This window comes from Sylvia atricapilla, chromosome Z (genome assembly GCF_009819655.1).
Source record: "Sylvia atricapilla isolate bSylAtr1 chromosome Z, bSylAtr1.pri, whole genome shotgun sequence".
NCBI lineage: Eukaryota > Metazoa > Chordata > Aves > Passeriformes > Sylviidae > Sylvia > Sylvia atricapilla.
Genome location: NC_089174.1, coordinates 64199576 through 64220405, shown reverse-complemented (window position 1 = coordinate 64220405; position 20830 = coordinate 64199576).

Below are 20830 nucleotides of genomic sequence, written 5' to 3'. Positions count from 1 at the left end.
CATAAGCCTGAAACCAGGAGAAAAAGATGCAGGAGTATATAGCACATGCTGGAAAAGCTGTGCACAGGTCGTGTTACAGAATAAATATGGGAGACTTGACTACTTTAATTGCTCTTCTGAATGAAAAATTCATTGATGCTAGACTCTATGCATATAGCTGCACCTAGGATTAATCATTTTCAAACTAAATCAATAAAATTACTGGGATATCTGAAGGGATATAGGCCTGGCTATGACTAATGAGATGTTGGAGAAGAAGGAATTCACTTGGAAACAAAAGTTGTACATTTGAATAGAGAATCACCAAGAGCTGGAGTTCAGAGAAGAAAAAGATTCAGACATCTAAATGTGATACAAACAAACTTTTTCTCAACATCAAGATAATACATTTATTCTTCCTTCCTTAATTGAGAGAAAAGACTAATTCCTGTACAATGAAACAATTCAGGGAAGCAAAACTTATTTTAACAAAACAGGAAAAAGAAAGGAAGAAAATATTTCATTGAAGGAGATAAAGCACACTGAACAAGCACTCAGACTTCAGGACTGGTCATGATCAGAAAGCAGTAATTTTATCAGTGCTGTCAGTTCTTGAGCTAAGGACAATTGCCTTATATACCATCAGAATTCAGAAGTCCAGAAAGTCCTAAATGTTAATACAACAAACGATAAATGAGGAGATTGACTTTTTTCATGTGGAAATGATCAATAATGTTTTGATAGATATGTTAAAAATGGAAAAACACTTCCAACTCTAGTCAGAGCTATGATTCAGCATGGAGATTTAACATAATTGTCGGCATATCCTAGATATTATTATGGAAAAGATCAAATGTGGCAATATCTTCTGTCTAATTTACTAACCTCAGAGTAGCATCTTATCTCTTTTACTTTTTCATCATGAATAGGGATGGTGAATTTCTGTCTGGTTCCCAAATTTTTATGGTGAAATTGTCAGTCATGTTTATTTCCAATACTCTCAAAATCTGTAAAGTCATATGTATCATACTTGAACTCTATGTTTATGTGAATATGAATCAAGGGGTTAATTTCATCATGTGTCTAACTTCTGGGTTTTACATGAAGGAACTAGTAAGATATAATCATTAAGGAGCTTAATGAGGGAACCAGCTGTGAGAGATCATTACTGTAGTGACCTTCTGCATGAGGTTAGAGAGAGAGAGCAAGACAAAGAACTTTCATCCTATTTAACTGCAGTTATAGAAGAAAGAAACACTTTATATATTGGCTGCCTTTTTAGAGCATCTGTCTGGTTTTAAAAAAATAATGAGGCTTGCCAAAGATACTGAGGAGTTTTTGGGTTCATTTTTGGTTATTTTTTTAGATTGGTTTTTTAAGAGCAGAAATATTATTAGCAAAGGCTATGAAGAAAGGTTCAGTCCTTGATCATTGATAATGCACAAATAAGAACTAACCAGAGTTTACTGTACATTTTTTGGGGGGTGAAAGCACCCAACGTAATGTTAGTATTTTTAAGAGTTATCACACGACTAAAAGGGAAGAGTGCTACTATCTTCAGAATGCTTGCAAAACATGGGAGTCAGAGGGTCAATATTTCTGCATGGCCCATTCATATTTCAATCTTCTTTCACTTCTTAATTTTGCTAGATAGACTTTGCAGTTTGTTGTTTTTGACTGGTTTGATAGAATAATTCATTGTTAGTAATCTTACCACTGTTTCATAATTTGTAGCTTAAAAATGTGACTCACACAAGATACTTTGTTTTCTGTAAGGCTAGCAGTTCACTGCTATGTCTTGAATATTTCCACTTGGAAAACACAGAAATATTTACTAAACCTGATAGTTTAAATCCACTCAGTCCTTCTATATAACTCCTCACTATTTCTCATATAGCCAAGACTGGGGAGATAACTCAGGCAATATTTTCAAAACCAGTGTTATATAAGCAGCTATGTCTCAATTAAAAGAAAAAGAATAAATGTAGGTATACCCAAATGGGATAAAAAAATACCTGCTACTGTTGATTATCACGCTATTTATTGTTTAATTTCATGCCTAGAGGTAGTTCATGTGGGAGTGTTGTTTAGTCAGGGTTTCAACTATACTGTTAATGCATTCAGGGCACTTAGAGAAAGAAATAATTGTGTTTGCTTAATAAAGGCTCCATGGAGTATGTACAAATGTGCACAAATACACTGGTGGGCAAGTTTTTCAAATTTCTAACCTCACGTTCCCTGTCTGGAGAAAAGAAGGCCAGGTAGAGGATTCAATTTGTTCTCTGAGATCAAAAGTTTAGGTGTTGAATGATGTGACCTCCTGAAGTAACTGTGTCTTCTACCAAGACAATTTAAAGGCTGCTTCTGTCCACCCTACCTAATTGCCTGAAGCTATGCAGGCAGTAACTTTTCCTGTAAGCATTCAGGGATAATAAACCTCTTCGACTGCACAAAGGATGAGTTTTTGTGGTAAAATGAAAAAGTAAATCCAGGAAATTGTTATATTGGTTCCACACAGAACATGAGTTCATTTTTTTTTTTTTATTAAAAGGATCAGGAAAATATGAGGAAAAGGACTTTTTAAAAATAAAGTATCATTTGATTATATCTGAAAAGGAAATACACTTGCTTCAAGATTTTCAAGAGAGAAAACACCAAAGTATATGGTGTTTATAAGTATATATCTTATACTCCTTTCTTTGCTCCTAATTTTTTTTAAGCTTTTCATTAAGTAAATTAGCAAGTAGGTCCCTTGAAAACAAAGCAACACCAAATCATTTAGTTCCAAAACTGAATAATGTAAGTTCAGTTTTTATTTTTTCTCTACTTAATTTATACATCATGTATCAAGTGTAAAAGGGGAATTTAGCTATTCTCAAGCAAACTTTTCAATGAGGTGAGCTCACTTAAGGTGTAAGAGAAACAACTGCCTATCAGTGATCATGATGAGGCACAGATATTTTTGACACATGATGTTGGTTGTCACAATCACATAGGTATTGGATACTGTTGATTATATTCAAGTATATCCAAAGGCTGTTCTTACTTATTACTATGGAGATTCAGGAGTAGAAATCAACTCAGGCTTCAAGAACGCCAAATACATTTTTTTATTATTTGTTGCTGGAGACATAAAAGTGGTTTGGACTTTGGGATTAGGATGTGAGAGTGAATTAAGTGTATTATGATTTACATGTGTGTATGGAAGAGCATCTTCGTTTTAATGGAATCAGAAGAACAATTGACCTACAATGCATTAATGTGCCAGGTGTGAAATGTTTTCAAGCTAGGAGCTTGACATAAGGTACATTAGAACATTAGCAAAAAATCACTCACAGCTGAAAAATCAAGGTTGATTCTGTTGGTATTATAGAAGGGATGCTCATATATTTAGCATCATGAGGAGAAGACATTTAAATGATGGATAGTTTGTAAATGCTTATGTCAATACGTAAGGGGGGGAAAAAATCTAACAAAAAACCCCAAAGTTTATCTATTTTTGGAGATATTCTTCAGATAAAAGAGTAACTACATACCCTGTGCAACTATTTTATATTTTCTTGTTATTCCTAAGCCAGAAGGAAAATCAACAAAATGAAGATTAAAGCTGTGAATTTTAGAATTGCAAATAAAATACTACTAATGGAAGGTGATTGACTTAAAATTTCTGAGGTTTATGGTGCAAGTGAGCAATGTCTTCTAAAAAAACCTTTTAAATAATAGTTTAAAGCGCACCTTTAATGAAGGAAAGAATATTCAGCTGGTTGACCCTCATCTGTAAGTTCACAATTTGCTGGGTAGTGACTGTTAATATCCCATTAACCCATATTATTCACTGACAGAGGATCTTAGATCAAATGCTAGGAAAAGAGAAAATTTGGTTCCCACAGAAGCTGTGGTTCTTGTTTTGTTTTTTTGTATGCACACTTTATGTATACTTAGATGACAAAATATGAACTAAATTAAAGTGCATTAACATGTGGACACACCAAATAGCTTTGAAAACTTATAATAGTAGGAAAGTATTCTCCAGACTCTTTCATATTTTCCCAAGAAATTTGTTTTATTTTAACTAATTATAGTTTTCTATTTTCTAAAATTAAAAATACTTCTTGGCCTGTTTTGTAGTCTGCTCTGTGTGTAATGAACCTCTCCAAACTAACTGAAAGAAAACCAGACTATGTGATAATGTCTATTTTCCCTATGTCCAACATCCTGGGAAAGGCTGTTTTATGCATTTTTTTTCATAGACTTGTTTATTTACTTTATTTATTTAAGTGAATATAAAAATTATACTTCATGCCATGGTATCCATCCTGGTTTCTCTTAGACAAGTAGAACAATGATGATGTTCACAGGGGGAAGAAGAGGGGGGAGGATAAGGGAATGCTGAAGGAATGGGAACCTGGAGGGAAGAAAAAGGTCCTGCTGCTTGGTAGGCAGCCCTGCTGGGAAATCTCAAATCAAATTCTTTTGAAAAGAAGTGTTATTAAAAGTAACTTTAATCCTTCCAGCCAGACGGCTCATAAAAGCATACAATTAAGTCAAACAAATGACAAGAGCTCTCTCTCTCCTACCTGTTTCCCCCTTCAGAGAGTAATTATTGCAGGGTAGTCTTGTCTCATTTTGTGCAAATAGCAGTGGAGTGCTTGAATGAGGTGCCAGTTTCCCCCTCCCCAGCCCAACCCCTCCTGTTCACTCCTACCAACACTAGCCTGGCTAATGTACACAGCCAGGAACAAAGAGGGGAATTTCAATATTTCCTCTTTGCGCAAGGTTAATTGAAAATCAAAAAGTCACTTTTAGAATGTCATATTAGAACTGTTAGTGCATCAATTTTCTTCAGTTTCCTGTCACTGCAGGAGAGCAGAAGAGGTAGAGGTATGCATTTGGATGGGAGTTAATGAGGGAGGGCAGGAAGAGAGAAAGAAAGGAAGAGAGGAGAAAACAAAGAAGAGAAAGAAGAGAAAGAAGAGAAAGAAGAGAAAGAAGAGAAAGAAGAGAAAGAAGAGAAAGAAGAGAAAGAAGAGAAAGAAGAGAAAGAAGAGAAAGGAGAGAAGAGAAAGAGGGAAGGAGGGAAGGAAGGAAGGAGGAAGGAAGGAAGGAAGGAAGGAAGGAAGGAAGGAAGGAAGGAAGGAAGGAAGGAAGGAAGGAAGGAAGGAAGGAAGGAAGGAAGGAAGGAAGGAAGGAAGGAAGGAAGGAAGGAAGGAAGGAAGGAAGGAAGCTCTTTTAAGTGTCAGGTTAAGTTAACTTCAAGCAAAGGTTTCTTTCAGAAAGTGTCCTGGTGGGTTTTTTTGTTTGTTAATTTGTTTTATTTTATTTTTTGGGTTTTTTCCCCCAATATTTTCTAATTTTGGGATCAGATTTTAAAGTAAGATAAGGAATAATTTTTCATGGTGAACCATTTAGGTGGTAAAACCCTCAAATAATAACACTTAACATGCATCACTTCTATTCCATGGTCATTTTTTTGCCATAATTAGCAAGCAAATGATAAATCCAGGTCTCTACATGTTTCATAAAGGACTCAAATCATGGGAATGATCATTCTATTTTCCTGCTATGTAAAATTTCTGAAACCTTGGTGATATTTTCTTTTTTGGTGATAAAATGTTCAGGTCTATGAACTGTAGATATATTTTAAGTGACCTTGTTCACCTGGGGTCTCTACTGGAGGTTTAGCATGCTATTGACATAGAAATTATTTATTCTAACTGCAAAACATATAGTAATGAAAGCTCTCTTTGTGAACTGGACATACCAATTTATATATTCAATAAAAAGATTTCAAACCAATTCCTTTACCATCTTGAAAGCTGAGAATATCACTGTGATACTAGGAATCACTTTTAGCCTGAAAGCTATGGGTGAATTCAAACAACTTCTTGTTCTTCATATGGAGTAGAAATTAAACAATTGGCTGTAGCATTAGAAGAAAGAAAAAAAAAAAGACAATACTTCAATACTTTAATGCCATGTCATTGTAAAGTCAAGTTTCTGTCATTTCCTGAATTCAGATAATTTGTATCACCTTCCCTTCATGCTGAAAGATCCATGAAAGATTTTCTTTTTGATTGGTGATTTCACAGTGTTTTACACAACAAGGGGGAAAAAAAAATCGTAACTATTAATAGTAACTGTAAATATTATTCCACAATGTAAATGTCTGAATTCTTTACACCACTTTCTTTCAGCAAAACCTGGAGAGGGTCTTTCAAGAAGCTAAGTGAAAATAATCCACTCCTGCATTTGTGAATTTGTGAATGTTTTGAATGTTGTGAATGTTGTGAATTTCCCCGGAGTACAAGACTTTTAAAAACAAGAATCTGTGTCCTAATCTAAATCTTATTAATAGCAACTGAACTTTTGCAACTGAAGTTTAAAACTGCTCTCTAGCAAATACTTTGTTATTCTAACTCTTCATCAATTTTTTCTCATATATTCAAGAAAACAAGAAATTCTGTGCCAAGAATACAAATTCAGGCAAAAAATATCACAAGAGTTTTTAATTTCTGCACATTATATCTCCTTTCCCATTGGAATTTCCCCTCAGTGCTCAGATTAAGGTTTTCATACCATTGTGCTTTACCCATCAAACAAATTTTACTTGTCCACTCTAGCTGATGTTTTTATTGCTATTGTAGTATTCAAAGCAGACATTTAATCCATCCAAGTTTGCTGTCACTAGTGTCAAATGCCTCTGCTTAAGCTGCATGAATGCTCAGTCATGCCACACTTGAAGCTTTCAGCCCTTTGCTGAAACCAGCTGTGACCCATTACTAAAGGAGAAGCATTTGCTCCCCAGACTGCTGACTGCATGGGGCATATACATCCTTTTTAAGGCTCATCAGGGCAGCAACAGGGCTGTTTTGTTTTGGTTTTTTCCCTGCATTTTTAAAAACCTTTTTAATTTTGTGTAGACTGTTCTAAAAGCAGCTTTCTAGGGGATTTCTGATCACACAGTCTTCTTAGTCTTTCTTACTCCACAGGAGGGCCATCATATTTCCTGCTCTCAGTCAGTAGTTGGTTTTTCTCTCTCGCCTTTGTGTAATGACTGGAGTCAAAAGGCCAGCACCTTACCCACCTCCAGAGATGATGTTATGAATCAAACTTTAAAATGAGATTTTTTTTCTGCTTTCTCTTTTCTTTCAGGTCACACTTTTCAGGCAAAATCTCCATTCAATTCTACTCATTAGAAATATTTGAAATAATGACTTTCCATTTATTATCTTGGTCCGAAAACAATTCATTTATTTTCTGCAAATGGAAAAATAAGTCCTTTCATTTCAGTTTAATTTCTGCATTCAGTTGTGACAGAGTTCCCAGTTGTTATTTTTGCTTTCATGCAGCTTTCTACATCACAGCACCATGAAAGTCTTCATCTAGCGTGAAATATGCAATGTTTCTGATTCTTAAAAACAAATCAGATAAATTTTGCACTGAAAACTTGCATACAGAAAGCGTCATTGATGGCTGTATGATTCCTACATTACCATTAAATGATAGACAAGGGACTAAATAACACATCTCAACTCTCAGTACAGGAAAAGTGCTCTTGTTGCCTGTATATTTTGCACTTGCGATATGCTATTGAGCTCTGAAAGAATAAATTTTGAGAAGCTAGTGTACACTAGATTGATAACATTTTTCATATTATTCTGCTTCTTATGTTATATTACTTTGGCTAAATGTAAGGACAGTTTGCTATATTTTTAAGGTTGTCATGTATTAATCTGAAACTTTTCACTGGATATTGACAATTGAAACATCCTTATAAAATAAAAAACTTTAGTGACAAGAAGTGGAAATGAAAGAGGAAGTAGCTTTTTGTTTGGGAAGTAGCAAGGATGAGTACAACCTTTGAATATGTGTTGGTCTCAACACAACCATGAGATACCTTCTGATGGAGCCATGGAAAGCTACAGTTCTACAATGGATCAGTTTTTCATTTTTTTCTTTGTTTTTGTTTTTTTTTTTCTTTTTTTTTTATTTAATACAAAACCTGAATTTTTAATATTAAAGTACAAGGTGCTGGTAAGATCTTAATGGGAATTTATTTGAGCACTTCCTTCTGCCTCTGGGTTTTATCAAGAGACTTAAGCCAGAGCAGATGTAGAAAGGTCTGGAAATGTACTCAAAGGGATAGAATGGAGCAGATGCACAAAGTATAATTTCCAAGTAGATGTCCAGACAGAAAGATTGTTAAAGCTGAAAATAATTAAGAAAATTGATAAAGGTAAGCCTTGAAGATGACTGAAAGGAGATCAAAATTTTTGAGGTTTCTATTTCTCTAGTCGTAATAGCAATAACAGTAGTAGTAGCAACATACGACAAGAGCTACTTTGATTTTGATGGAAACCAATAAAGAATTGCCCCATAATTCCCAAAATTATTTCTGTCTTGTGAGTTTCAGAGCGATATATATCTGAGAGATATCTGCCTCATTAATTATTTTCACATTTATTTGTATTTTTTAAGTGCTAAGCCTCGGGACCCTTTTTGTTTGCCTGCCAGGGCCCAAAAAATATTTCCTCCTTCATACCCCACTCATAAGTAATATGATTTCTTTTATTTCTTTTTTTCTTGTGATAAATTTGAAATAGTCTCCAGGAAGTGTATATCACAGTTGCTTGGGGTTTTTTTAAGAAAAGGGGTTTTTTTTAAATTTTTTAGGTATCTTCTTTACCTACCTGTAAGTTGCACCTAAAATAAGTTAATTTGCCAGGTGGGCCAACTTACTGTGGATTTGTGTGGTAAGGGTGTAACTTTCCCTGTAGCATAATTTCATACCCTCAAATACCTAGAATTTTACTAAATTTTACTTCATTATGGAAAATTTTGTTGAAGAACTTGGACATTGCCAGTGCCTAGAACCTCTCTTGCTGTAATTCTGAGCTGATTAGTAATTTATCCTTCTATTTGTTATTCAGTCTGCCTTCAAAATGTCCATTTCAGCCTTCTCATAGCTTCATCCTCTAGAGAGACATAGAGATGTTTTGGAGGAAGATGTACTGTCGCCTCACTTTGTAGGCACCCATGGAGCCTCCTGCATGGGCAGAAAGAGGGGACGTTGTTTCTGAATTATTTTTTGTCCTGCTGATATCTTAACATTGAGAAGCACCACAGGAACAAGCACAACTTATCTCATTTATTCAAGACTCTTGAAGGGTCCTCAACCTATGTGAAAATCTCATTTTTTACCTGGAAAGAGCAATTAGATGCTCATAAGTCTCCAAGATAGGTGATATGGATCCTTGATCCTAAAAAGGGTGTTAATATAAAAGATATAATCTGTTTATGTGATACTTGCTTTACAACAGTGTCGGAAAAAAATCTGTTTGCTAAATAAAGAGATCCTGAATTAAATTGTTTTGGGTTTGGTTTGCTGGTTTTTGTTTGGTTCTTTTTCCTTGTGACTGTGGAGGTTGCAGAGGTTTTTTTCTGTTGCATTCAGCCAGACACAAGGCCAAAACAGGCCTTCATTATGTACTGAAAATTCTCGTGAGTAATATATTTCCTTAAAAATGCAATTATTCCTCAGTGCACTCACTTTAAGGTGTTAGGATGGCTGTAACTTAATTTCTTACTGTTAAGCATAAGCCAGGCAAAACACAAATTGTGCTCTGAACACATAAATAGTTACACATTTTATATAATTATACATTGTTCCAACAAAACTTGACCATCAGAAAGAGGATCCTTGGGAGACAGAATCAAAATATATTCACCCAATATACCAAAATAAGGTGTTTCTACTGCAAGCAGCACTCTAAGCCATCTACCAATGAAATGACAGGAATGAAAACATTAGCAAGGGCCTTTTTTGTGAATAAAGTATATTTACAAGAAGTTTCTACTGTTATTCCAACAAACCTATTAGATGACTATTATTATTATTATTATTATTATTATTGTTATTATTGTTATTATTATTATTATTATTATTATTATTATTATTATTATTACTATGTGGGCTTTGTTTTTTGGTTTGTTGGTTTGATTTCTTTATTTTGTCTTTTTGGTGGGTTTTATATTTATTTTTGGGGGGTTGAATTTGTTGCGGGGTTTTTGGCAGGGGGTTTGGGTTCTTTTTGTCCTAAATATATATTGAGTAACTTGCCAGTGTGGAACTGTGTTTCTCACTCTCATTTTCTCATACAAAAAAACCTCTAAAAAACAAAACAAAACAAAACAAAACAAAAAAAAACAAAACAAAGAAAACAAAACAGAGCTCCATAGAATTCCTTACTTTTGCAATAAAGTAGGTAATTTTAAACACTGATGGTGGAAGTAGATAATATCATTGGGACACTAACTTAAAAAGGAATTTAGGATTGCAAACCAACAGTTTAAAGTTGTAATTGAAATAATGATAATTTAGTGCTTATTTTAGTGATTTGGACACCGAGGTTTAGTGTGTCATGTAGGCCAAGATGGTGAAGGCATTAATCATCTTTAAAGAATTGTAAATATTTTTGCTTGAGATAATATCTAGATATTGTTTCCTAAATTCAGATATTCCACTGTATTCAGAGATTACTTATCTTGAGAGTTAATCTGTGATTTTCCAAAGGAGTCAGTAATTTTGAGTTCAGTTCCTGAATACTTTACTCCTTTTCCACAGACAGAAAAATGACCAAAAGTATCACATCACGTACAGCCTGAAAAGAGCTATGGTTAATTTTCAGACATGCTCAAGATATTCTGCATCACTTTAGAGATACATCTGAATAATGAGGACCAGTGATGAATATCATAGTCTGTGGGGAGATCCTCAGAGTAGTTTCAGTAAATCACAGAATGAAGGAATGATTTGGTTTGACAAGGTCCTTAAAGGTCACGTTTAAAGATTGCCGTGGGCAGGGACACCTTCTGTTAAACTAGGTTACTCCAAACCCAATTCCAACCTGTCCCTGAACACTTCAGGGAACATGGCAGCCACAGCTTCTCTGGGCAACATGTGCCAGGGCCTCACCACTCTTACAGGTAAGAATCTCTTCCTAATATGTAAGCTAAAGCTATGCCTAATTTAAATCCACTTCCCCTTGTCCTGTCAGTACATATCCTTGTAAATAGTCTCCATCTTTCTTGTAGTCATTCTTTACTGTTCTCATGATCATGTAATAACAGGAATGCAAGTGGAAGTGAAATGACTGCTTCAAGACATAAGTGAAGCTCCCCAGTGGTTAAATGTTTTGTCTTACTCTATCATGTTTTCATGTCCTCCTCTGCAAACTGAAGCCATATTCCCTCAGAAGAAAGTCACTGTAATCACAAGGCTGGCACATGAAGGGGATCCAAAACTTCCATCCAATCTGTACCTTTAGACAGCTTGGTCTATAATTTCTGGACCAATGTGCCAGAGAAGAAAATAAATATTTGAAAAATGGGAATAATGTAAGAAAAGTTACTAAAGTCATCTTCAGAGAGAAAGCAGAATGTGGCTCTAAAAAATCCCTGACTATCCACTGGTGTAAATATTCATGGTGTGACCACTGGCATATCAGTCTCTGCCTTTGGCCCTGCCCTGGGCTTTATATAATGGAACATTTTGCATAGGTCAAAACATTGCCTTTGCTATGGGATATTTTGTGGTCCTCTCTGTAATAAGCGGAAAAATAATTCTCCTTTTTTGGCATATTTAGCATTGTGTATCACTAACATTTTGTATCACAGTTGTTAATGGATACTTCTGATTTATTCAAAAATTCAAGCACTGAACACAAAAAATAGGTCAAATAACTTAAGTACATACAAACAATAACTTGAAATTTTCTAAGGGTTATTTTAAGTGTATTGTTCATTCACAGTCATCTGCTCTGACTATAATTTTATTAAAAGATATTTAATATTTTCCTGTCCCCCTTTTTCCCTGATTCACCTTTCCAAGTTCCATATTCTTTTTTAACATAAATTTATTTGTTCCCAGCATTTTCTGCAGAAACATCTATGTACCTCTATGTTTTATGCTCTTCCCAACATATCTCTATTATGGATATAGAACGTGTAATCTATTAACACACACTGTTGTTGGTGCCACTGAGGACACCATTCATGTTTATAAATCTTATGGATCAAAAAACTTATCAGGAACATGATTCAAAAATCACCAGAAAATAGTATTGTGGTGATTAAAATCACTGTTTTTTCTTGGGTTGCATTAAAAGTATAATATAATTCAGTTTGGTAAGATTTAGGTGGGCCTAGCTCTGTGTTTTTTTCAGAGGTTTGTATCATTTCAATGAATTTCCTTTCTGTGAAATTTGATCAAAATCACTCCTTGTTTAATTGTGGTATGATCAGAACTCACTGTAGCTATCACAAAATGTGTACTCCACCCACACATCAAGAGGCTGCTGAGTATCACTGTTCTGCTTATTCTTCATGGGCTATTTCTAAGCTGAAGGCATTCAAAAGAATAGCCAACAAATAAAAAGAAGTTTAAAGAGAAATGCATTTACCTTTTTGTCATCAAAAAGACTCTGAAAACTAATCAAAATTTTGTGTATTTTACCTCTAAGGGTATTTTGCTTTTTGTATCCAAGGGAGCTCTTGAATTTAACTGTTAGGGATTAACCTTCAATTACGATTTTCTTTAAACTCTCTGTATTTATCCTTAATTATTAAATGTGGGCATAGGAGCAGAAAGATACCAGACAAAAGAGAAACTGAGGAGTTGGAGATGGATATTTCAAAGCTATGCTGGCTGTGTTCTGAAGTGACTTAAGGCATGTTTGTTCATTCAGAAATACTTTAACTTTTATTCCATCTCCTGTGTTTCTGCAAGTCTTGTCTTGGAGAGAGAATGAGAAATATATTGTTGCTTAAGGGTTTGACATGACTATTAGGCTGATTTTCTTATATTGGTCTCCAATTTCACACATTTCTGAAGTTTTTGGTTTTGTTTTTTTGTTTGTTTTTGGTTCGAGAAGTGTTTTTTGCCTTTCTTTTTCTTTTTGGGGTTTATTTATTTATCTGTTTGTTTGGGGGTTTTAATGGGTTTTTGTTTGTTTGTTTGTTTGTGGTTTTTTGGTTGTTGTTTTATTTGTTTGATTTTGTTTGGTTTTGGTAGTGGTGGGTTTTAAGTTTTATTTTTGGTTGTAATTCTGAGAATCCACGAATGCACAGCAGATAAAACCAGATCCAATACTGGCAAGGTAGATCCCATTTTCTACAATGGCTCAAACTAAATTTGGTATGCAGTTTGCGAAGATACTGCTAAACGAGTGAGAGGACAGCTGGAATGGGAGTCCATAGTTTTATGTAATTTTTGATGGTCTGCAGTAGAATTAAAGAAAACTCTTGCTTATGTTGCCTGTATCTTTTATTTATCAGTTACCATTGTCCATGCCTCAGCTTTAGCCATCTACATACCATCTGTCTAGTTAAAACTAATTATTTGTGCCCCATTTAAAGTCAAAACAGGAAGATGAGCTCACCCAAAAAGTGTCTCACTCCATACATCTTAGACATCTAATTTTGCATTTAGCTTTCTCAACTCACCAGAGACAGAGCTAAAGCAACTGTCTTAAAAATGTCTAGTTCCACATGTATAATGCTATCTAAATTAATGAAAATTTAGTTATTTTAATAACTCAATAAAAATTGTGAGTTGCATAGAAATACATTCACTGGCTTCTGTGGGTTGAGGAATTGGACCCTTTGGATTTCCTATACTTTTCTGTATTTTTTTAAATTTCCTCAAGTAGTTTGCAAAGTGTTGCTAAGTGAATAACACTTAACACTTAACTCCCTGAACAAGCATATTCTGGAATCCTTTTTTCACAGACTTTAAATCTTAATGAGAAAAATGTTTGATCTTACTCAAAATTTTCAGGATATTACTAAAATCTTTCTAAGCTTTATTTGGATAGTCATGTTTTATCAGGTACAGAGTACTTTTTGAGATGTATAGAGAAAAGTAGAGAATAAATACTTTGATACAAGATCCTATTCTGTTCAGTTTGATGCTTTTTTTTTTTTTTTAATAACCCCTTCAGACAATTAGGAAGATATGACTTATTCTTTTAATATCCACAGTTGGTAGGTACTAACAGAATTCAAGTGATTTACTGGGAAAAAAAACTTATTTTTTCCAGAAAAATGAGGATTTATTTAATCATTTAGGCCCTCCTTGGAATTAAACATTGGTTTAAATGGTAGAAGCATTATGATGATTCAAAATAACTGAGTATTTCTGAGCATTTGCTGACATAGGTTTACCCTACAAGTTCTGAAAAAGGGACAGGTTTCATTTCTGCAATTGCTGTTAGTTACTCAAAACTAATCCTATAGAGACCCAGATACAATAGAAGCAAAGGGCATATCAAGACGTGAATTAAAATAAAGAAAGGGAGGGATTCTGAGGGATTAGCTTTGGTGGGTGAATGGAAATTCTAGCTATATTTTAGTCCAATTTAACAGTAAAATCTTGCATTATTTTTGCATCTGAGTTTGGGAATATTTTGTGTGATGCAGTTCACTATTCGCAATTGGTGTACAAATTGGGAATTTGTAGTAGCAGGGAATCCTGATACACTGGACACATTGTGGAAAACAGGTGGCTCAACAGCTGAAGAGAAACCTTGAAAATAATCAAAATCCCTTGCAAACACATATCTTTCACATCTCTGGAATTCTGTGAGATGGAGACTTGTTAACAAGTCTTATAGCATGAACTGGCTTATGACTTCTTCAACTTGAGCATTACTTTTTCTGGTCCTTAGACTGAGTTACTGAACACTTCTGTGTAGATGAAAAATAGAAATTTTCTTTTCCTTTTTCATGAGAACCACACTATAGTGTTTCATTCTGTAGCTTTGAAGGAGGAAAAATAGGTAGTCAATGCTGTATTTCTATTTGGTTTTACAGCCAAGGTGGAATGGATCGTTAATAGAGCATGACTCAGAAAAGCAGAGCTATTAACTCCAAATTGTCCATATGACCATCCATGCCTATTTTTTTATCAGCAGATACCAACACTTAACTAAAAGCCAGACTTGGAAAAGAAGAAAGAGCAGAAAAAATCCGGCAAAAACCACTGTAATTTTCTAGTATTTGTGTTAACTTCAAATTTAATTTGTTTCAGGATATTGATACAATCCACAGTGAAAAGGCAGCAGCTGCAAAGTACTTTCAAAATTAGAAAAATGTTCTTGAAATTTTCATAGTATTGAGAACAGGAATGTGACTTGTATTGGAAAAACAACCCTGGTAATAATAATAATGTGTTTCATTTAAAATGTAGGTACAGAAATGTTAGTGGAATTCTAACTGTTCCAGAGCTATTAACAGGTGAAATTGGAAGAAGATAAATGGAAAAGAGATACTTTTTTTTTGCAATGCGCGTACTGCCATTAATTTCCTTAATTCTTTCTTGTTTTTCAGACTTGTAAAGATCCAATTAAACCCTTCTGCTCAGGTGCTTTGCCTAAGGCAGGTGTAGTAGCTGGGAACCAGGTTATGACAATCTCATGTCAGAAGTTGCTTTAAGCACAAGTTCACTGTATAATCAAAGGGAACTGACTTATTTGATACAAGGTAGCTTGCATCTCCAAATCCGGGCTCAGAAGTTTGACTCATGGTTTTTTCAGTAAATATAATTCCACTGGGGGAAGGATAAAGCCCTGATTTCCTTTGCTGCGATACAACTACGTTTCTGATCCATGACTGCATTGCTAAGTGCAATATTGATTTGCAAAATATGGGCTGACCCCTGCTTCTTTTTAAGCTAATCTTCAGTACAGGATAAAAAGGTGGAAACCAGAGATATGCTGCAAAGGAAGTGGTAAGACTTGGTTGCTAACATGTGCTAAAATAGATCTGCTATAAAATCTCGAACAAAACCACTGATTTTGCCATTAAAGCAAAAGGGCTGCATGGTCAGAACTCAGTGCTTTGAGAGGATACAACTCACACAGTCATGACAAATGATATTGTGTTTTTTATTAATCAGTCGGCAAAAAGAAAAGACAGCAAACTTTCTTGGGAAACATCTGCTCTTTGGGTCATTTTGCTTTCCAAATGTGTGGCAATGTAGTGTTTTTGGCTGGGATAAAGTTAATTTTTTTCATGATATCTGGCATATGTCTGTGTTTTGGATTTGTGATGAAGACGTTGATTACAATGCAGAGATTTTCCTGTTATACTGACCAGGACTTACACAGAGTCAGTGCCTTTCCTGCCTCTTAACCTCCCACACCAGCCAGGGAGTGCACAAGGAGCTCAGAGAGGGCACAGCTGGGACAGCTGAGCACAACTGACCAAGGAATATCCCATAACACAGCATCATGCTCAACATATATAGCTGGGTTAAGAGGAAGAACAATGGGGACGTTAGGAGTGATGGTGTTTGTATTCCCAAGTCACTGCTACCTGAGATGCAGCCCTGCTCTCCCAGGAATGGCCCTGAGCCCCTGTGTAGTAGTTTAAGGTTTGGGAGGAAAACCTTAAACTACTCCCTCCCCTCCCCCAATCAGTTTGGAAAACAAAAAACCCTCTTCAGAGGGAAGTGGAAAGAATCCTGATTCTTGGGCCATCAAGAGAGAAGAAATATGATTTTCATATAAATAAATAAATAAATAAATAAATAAATAAATAAATAAATAAATGTTTCTAGGATTCCTTCTGTTTTGCCAATGAACTCAGGAAGGAAGCAGCTTTGGTTTATAGAACACATGAAGGCATACAGATTAATATAAAAATAAATGATAAAAAATGAAGCAATTGAAAAAAAAATAACATTAGTCTCATATTTTTGGCCTCTGAAATGCAATGAAGTTTCAGGGAAGAGCTTGCATTGCCTTCGAGCTTAAGGATGTGACAAAGTTGATGCATCAAATGATTCCTGGGTGTTGCATCCTGATCCAGTGTGCATTCAGAACTTAAAAGTCTCTCACTCTCCACCCCATAAATGCAGTTACTGTTTTTTTCCTTTTTGGGTTTGATCAGCAGCAAGGCTGAGGGGGTATCCTACAGGCACAGGACTGAAGTTCACACACCCCTCCCAATCTCTGGCTCCACTGTTAGCGAGGAAAACACATAATCATCAGAATGATTATGAGGTGCTTTATTGAAGAGCTCTGGGAGCCGGGGTACAAACCCAAATCCAACTCCAACGAGGGTCCAAGAAGGCCCAATATTATACCCCTCTGTTACATAACTCCATGTTAATCATTAAGCCTACATTGTTCTATTGTATACATCCAAGCATGAATTTTGTAAATATCTTCTTTTACAATTCTAGTTTGAAATAATAATCATGTTTAGCTACTAAAAATCATTACAATTTGATCATCTATCTTATGATGATTAGGTACAGTTTCACCCGACCTAGTTTCCAAATACAAGTTGTCCCAATCTTCTCCTTCTCCCCCCATCCTGATTACCCAGGCAGAGTTATACTTGATTTGGTTAAAACAGTGAAAGCAACACCTGGTTGCAGTGAAGCGGAGACTCTATTCCCAGCTTCTCTGGTAACTGAAATTATTAACCCTATCCTAACACCACAAATATTCATATTCACTTTTCCTTAAATACCGGCATGGTCTCTAGCACACGTTCTGACATACTCAAATATAATACAGATAGAGGTGTTGACACACGAGCCCTGTGGCCACTGGTTCATTTCCCAGTTAACAAAATCTGTCTTGTGCAGTTATCTCTCTGGATGTTGACTCAGACCTATGGAACACTCAGACACTCAGTCTCTGTCATTTAAGTCTTGAAGCATTCATACGTATGACAGAAAATAAAAACAAAAACCCCCCAAAAACCCCAAAAAACAACAACAACCACCCAACCACCCCCTCAAAACAAACAAACAAACCAAAACAACAACAGAAAACAAACAAAAACCCCAAAACAAAAACAAAACAAAAACAAACAAACAAAAAACAACACCCCCCCTCCAAAAAAAAAAAAAAAAAAAAAAAAAAAAAAAAAAAAAAAAAAAAAAAAAAAAAAGAAACCAAAAAAACACCACAACCCTGCACAAGGGCAAAAAGTCATGACATGTATTTATTAAGATGGTTGGGCAGACTGCTGTGATCAGGTACAGGATTCTATTAGGCAAGAACGCAGTCTGGCAGCTTTCTGCAATGTAGCTGCCTCTTTTATCTGCCTTACTTTCTATTTTCCTGCTTCTCCTACCATTCCTTCTCCACTCTCTCTTCCTCCACGTTTGGCACTTCAACAAATGATCACATGACAAGTTTTCCACAGATCCATAATCCCTTCCTGACACCTCACAACAGTCATGTCAGGAGTCTCTTTTTCAGGCTGACCCTCTCTGAGCTATGTGTGAGTGGTTTTATTTTTGCCCATCAGACAGTGAGTGAAGAGCTCAGTTTTTTATTACTGTCAACATTATTATGTTTTTGTTAACTCTGTTTTGTGTGTCTGTGTACTTATCACTTTCCTTATTAAATGTTATTTATTACATGAGTAGTGCTGAACAAAATAACTTAACAAGCCAGAAGCTCTTGTACGCTGCTTACCTTTCATATACAACAAATAGAAAAAGTGAAACTTCACAGAAAAGGAATAACAGCAGCTCTCCATGACGATAATCATGGTTAGAACAAAGGCAGACCATAATTTAGAAGCATTGACAGGTGTGAAAACTTGACGCTTCCTTGACCCATTCTGGACTGCAAACACAAATGTCCATCCTCTTGGGAGTCCAAAGCACAGACTCTTCCTTTCCTGACACCAAAAGATTCATGCTTTCAAAAAGATGGTACTAAAAACCAAGAGAAAACTAGAATTTCCTGAGTGGATGTAAATCAGATGCAACTTCTCTACAGTGAAGACATCAAATTTCCCTTTTAATTAGGGCAAAAGAGCAACAAAATAGCTCTATACTAGCTCTTTAAAATATCTCCTATAAGTTTCTCTTTGGCCAACAGTATGATATCACCAGAGGATGATTCATTTAATGTATTTGTGCATCTATCAAAGCACAATACTCAGGAAATCTTTCTTTGGGGGTAACAGTTTTCTTATGCTATAAAGAAGAAAACTACTTTGGGTATAAAAAATCATGATATGGTTATTGACAAGGAGTTGCAAGGGTTCTCATGCTGGACACCCATAACATTTCTTTCCAAAAATTGATTTGGTTTAATATTTAAAAGTAGGATTTAACCTGTAAGTTTATATAATTTCCAGTCAGTGAGAGATAATTAAATTACTCACAGAGACACCATACTTGAAAGTTTAGCTGTCTCAAAGAAGTGTGTTTCCTATCCAGGTGTCTGGGTATGTACTGAACTTCAGGAATATTTCCTTTATATCTAGATGTTTTGCTTTCACTGGCAGTATGTGTATAGTCTGTAATATGAGCTTCCTTTCCTGTCCAGGAGAGAAGAAAATACAGATAAAAAAAACCAATGTCATATTAACTGGTTTTTGTAGACTATGAACCCAGACACTAAAAGATTAGGTAACTTGTTTACAGTCACATGTATCCTAATTGCTACAATTCTATTGAATTTAGTTCTTCATCAACTTAATTTCAATCTCCAGATCGTATTTCCTCCACTGACATTTTTAATAGAGATTTTGTTTTGCAATATTATAGTCTCATTATTATGTTTCAGCACACATTACCCAGTATATTATGTAAAATACAGCTCTTCACAAAAATGGGTCATCACTATCAAACTACATATTTAGAAGAAAAATTAAAATTACCACATTTTTGGAAATACTTTTTAAAATTAGGGTTCTCAATAGTAAACAAGAAATTGAATTATTCAAGAAATATTCTGTGCTATTCTTTTTCCAGTTCTTCTTCATAGGCATGAATACAAAAGAAAATGCCTTCTATTGATGAACTCATCAGTCTTAAAGGAGGGAGAATCATCTTTTCTAACAGACCAATAAATTCACCCATCAATTACAGCAAGACATAATCTTCAGTGGGCTTGGGTATTCCAATGAATATTCCAATGAAACTACAGCCTGAAGCAGAGATATTGCAGATAATTTCTAATGTTTGGCTTTAACTTTTGCATTTCTTTGCCAAGAAATCTCACGAATTTTTGACGCTGGTATGTTAGTCATGTGTAGAAGCATAGCATTCACTCTTTTCAATTTTGTTCACTTTGCATATTATAAAGTGTTTCACATCTCTTGTGATAGTTTTTTGCTTTGTTTTTTTTTCTGTCTTTTTTTTTCACAGCATTAGAGCATTAAAGGCAGAATGAGCAAAAATACAGAGTTGAGTAAAATTTTGTGACATGTATTAGCTGATTGAAAAGGTTCTTTAATATCTTAACTGCAACCTCAGTACTCACCAAACTACTTATTTTGTTGAGATGTAGGTCAAAGATCAATTACCTTTGTAATTAGGTTATATATCACACACAAAAAAGGTGATTCTGTGAGGGTTGATACAACATGTATCATAAGAAAAAAATCTTTGAAAAATAAATTAAAAGGTTAATTTCTAATTTCCTTTATAGGAAAATTATTCTGAGCTGAATTGTATCTGTCATATTACTGTAAAAACATATAATCAAGTAATGCTTCACTCCTAATGATTTGGTCACTTTAAGCTTTAGTTAATTTCAAAGTTTTGATGCCAGTGTGATTTTCTCAAATAATCTGGAAATTCATTATCTGCTTGTTCAACAGAGTAATTTTTACTTGTAATTAGGAAAGTGTGCATTAGATAGACTTGCAAGAGTTCATGAGAATTTGATCTTAAAGAGATTGCTGTAAAAAAGCCTGTTTAACATAAAGATGGCCTTGTTGATGGCATTGTGATTTCTACTGCAAATTGCACTTCTGAACTGCTATATGGCCTTGGGCATGCCATTTCATCTTCCCACGCCCTTAGCTACCT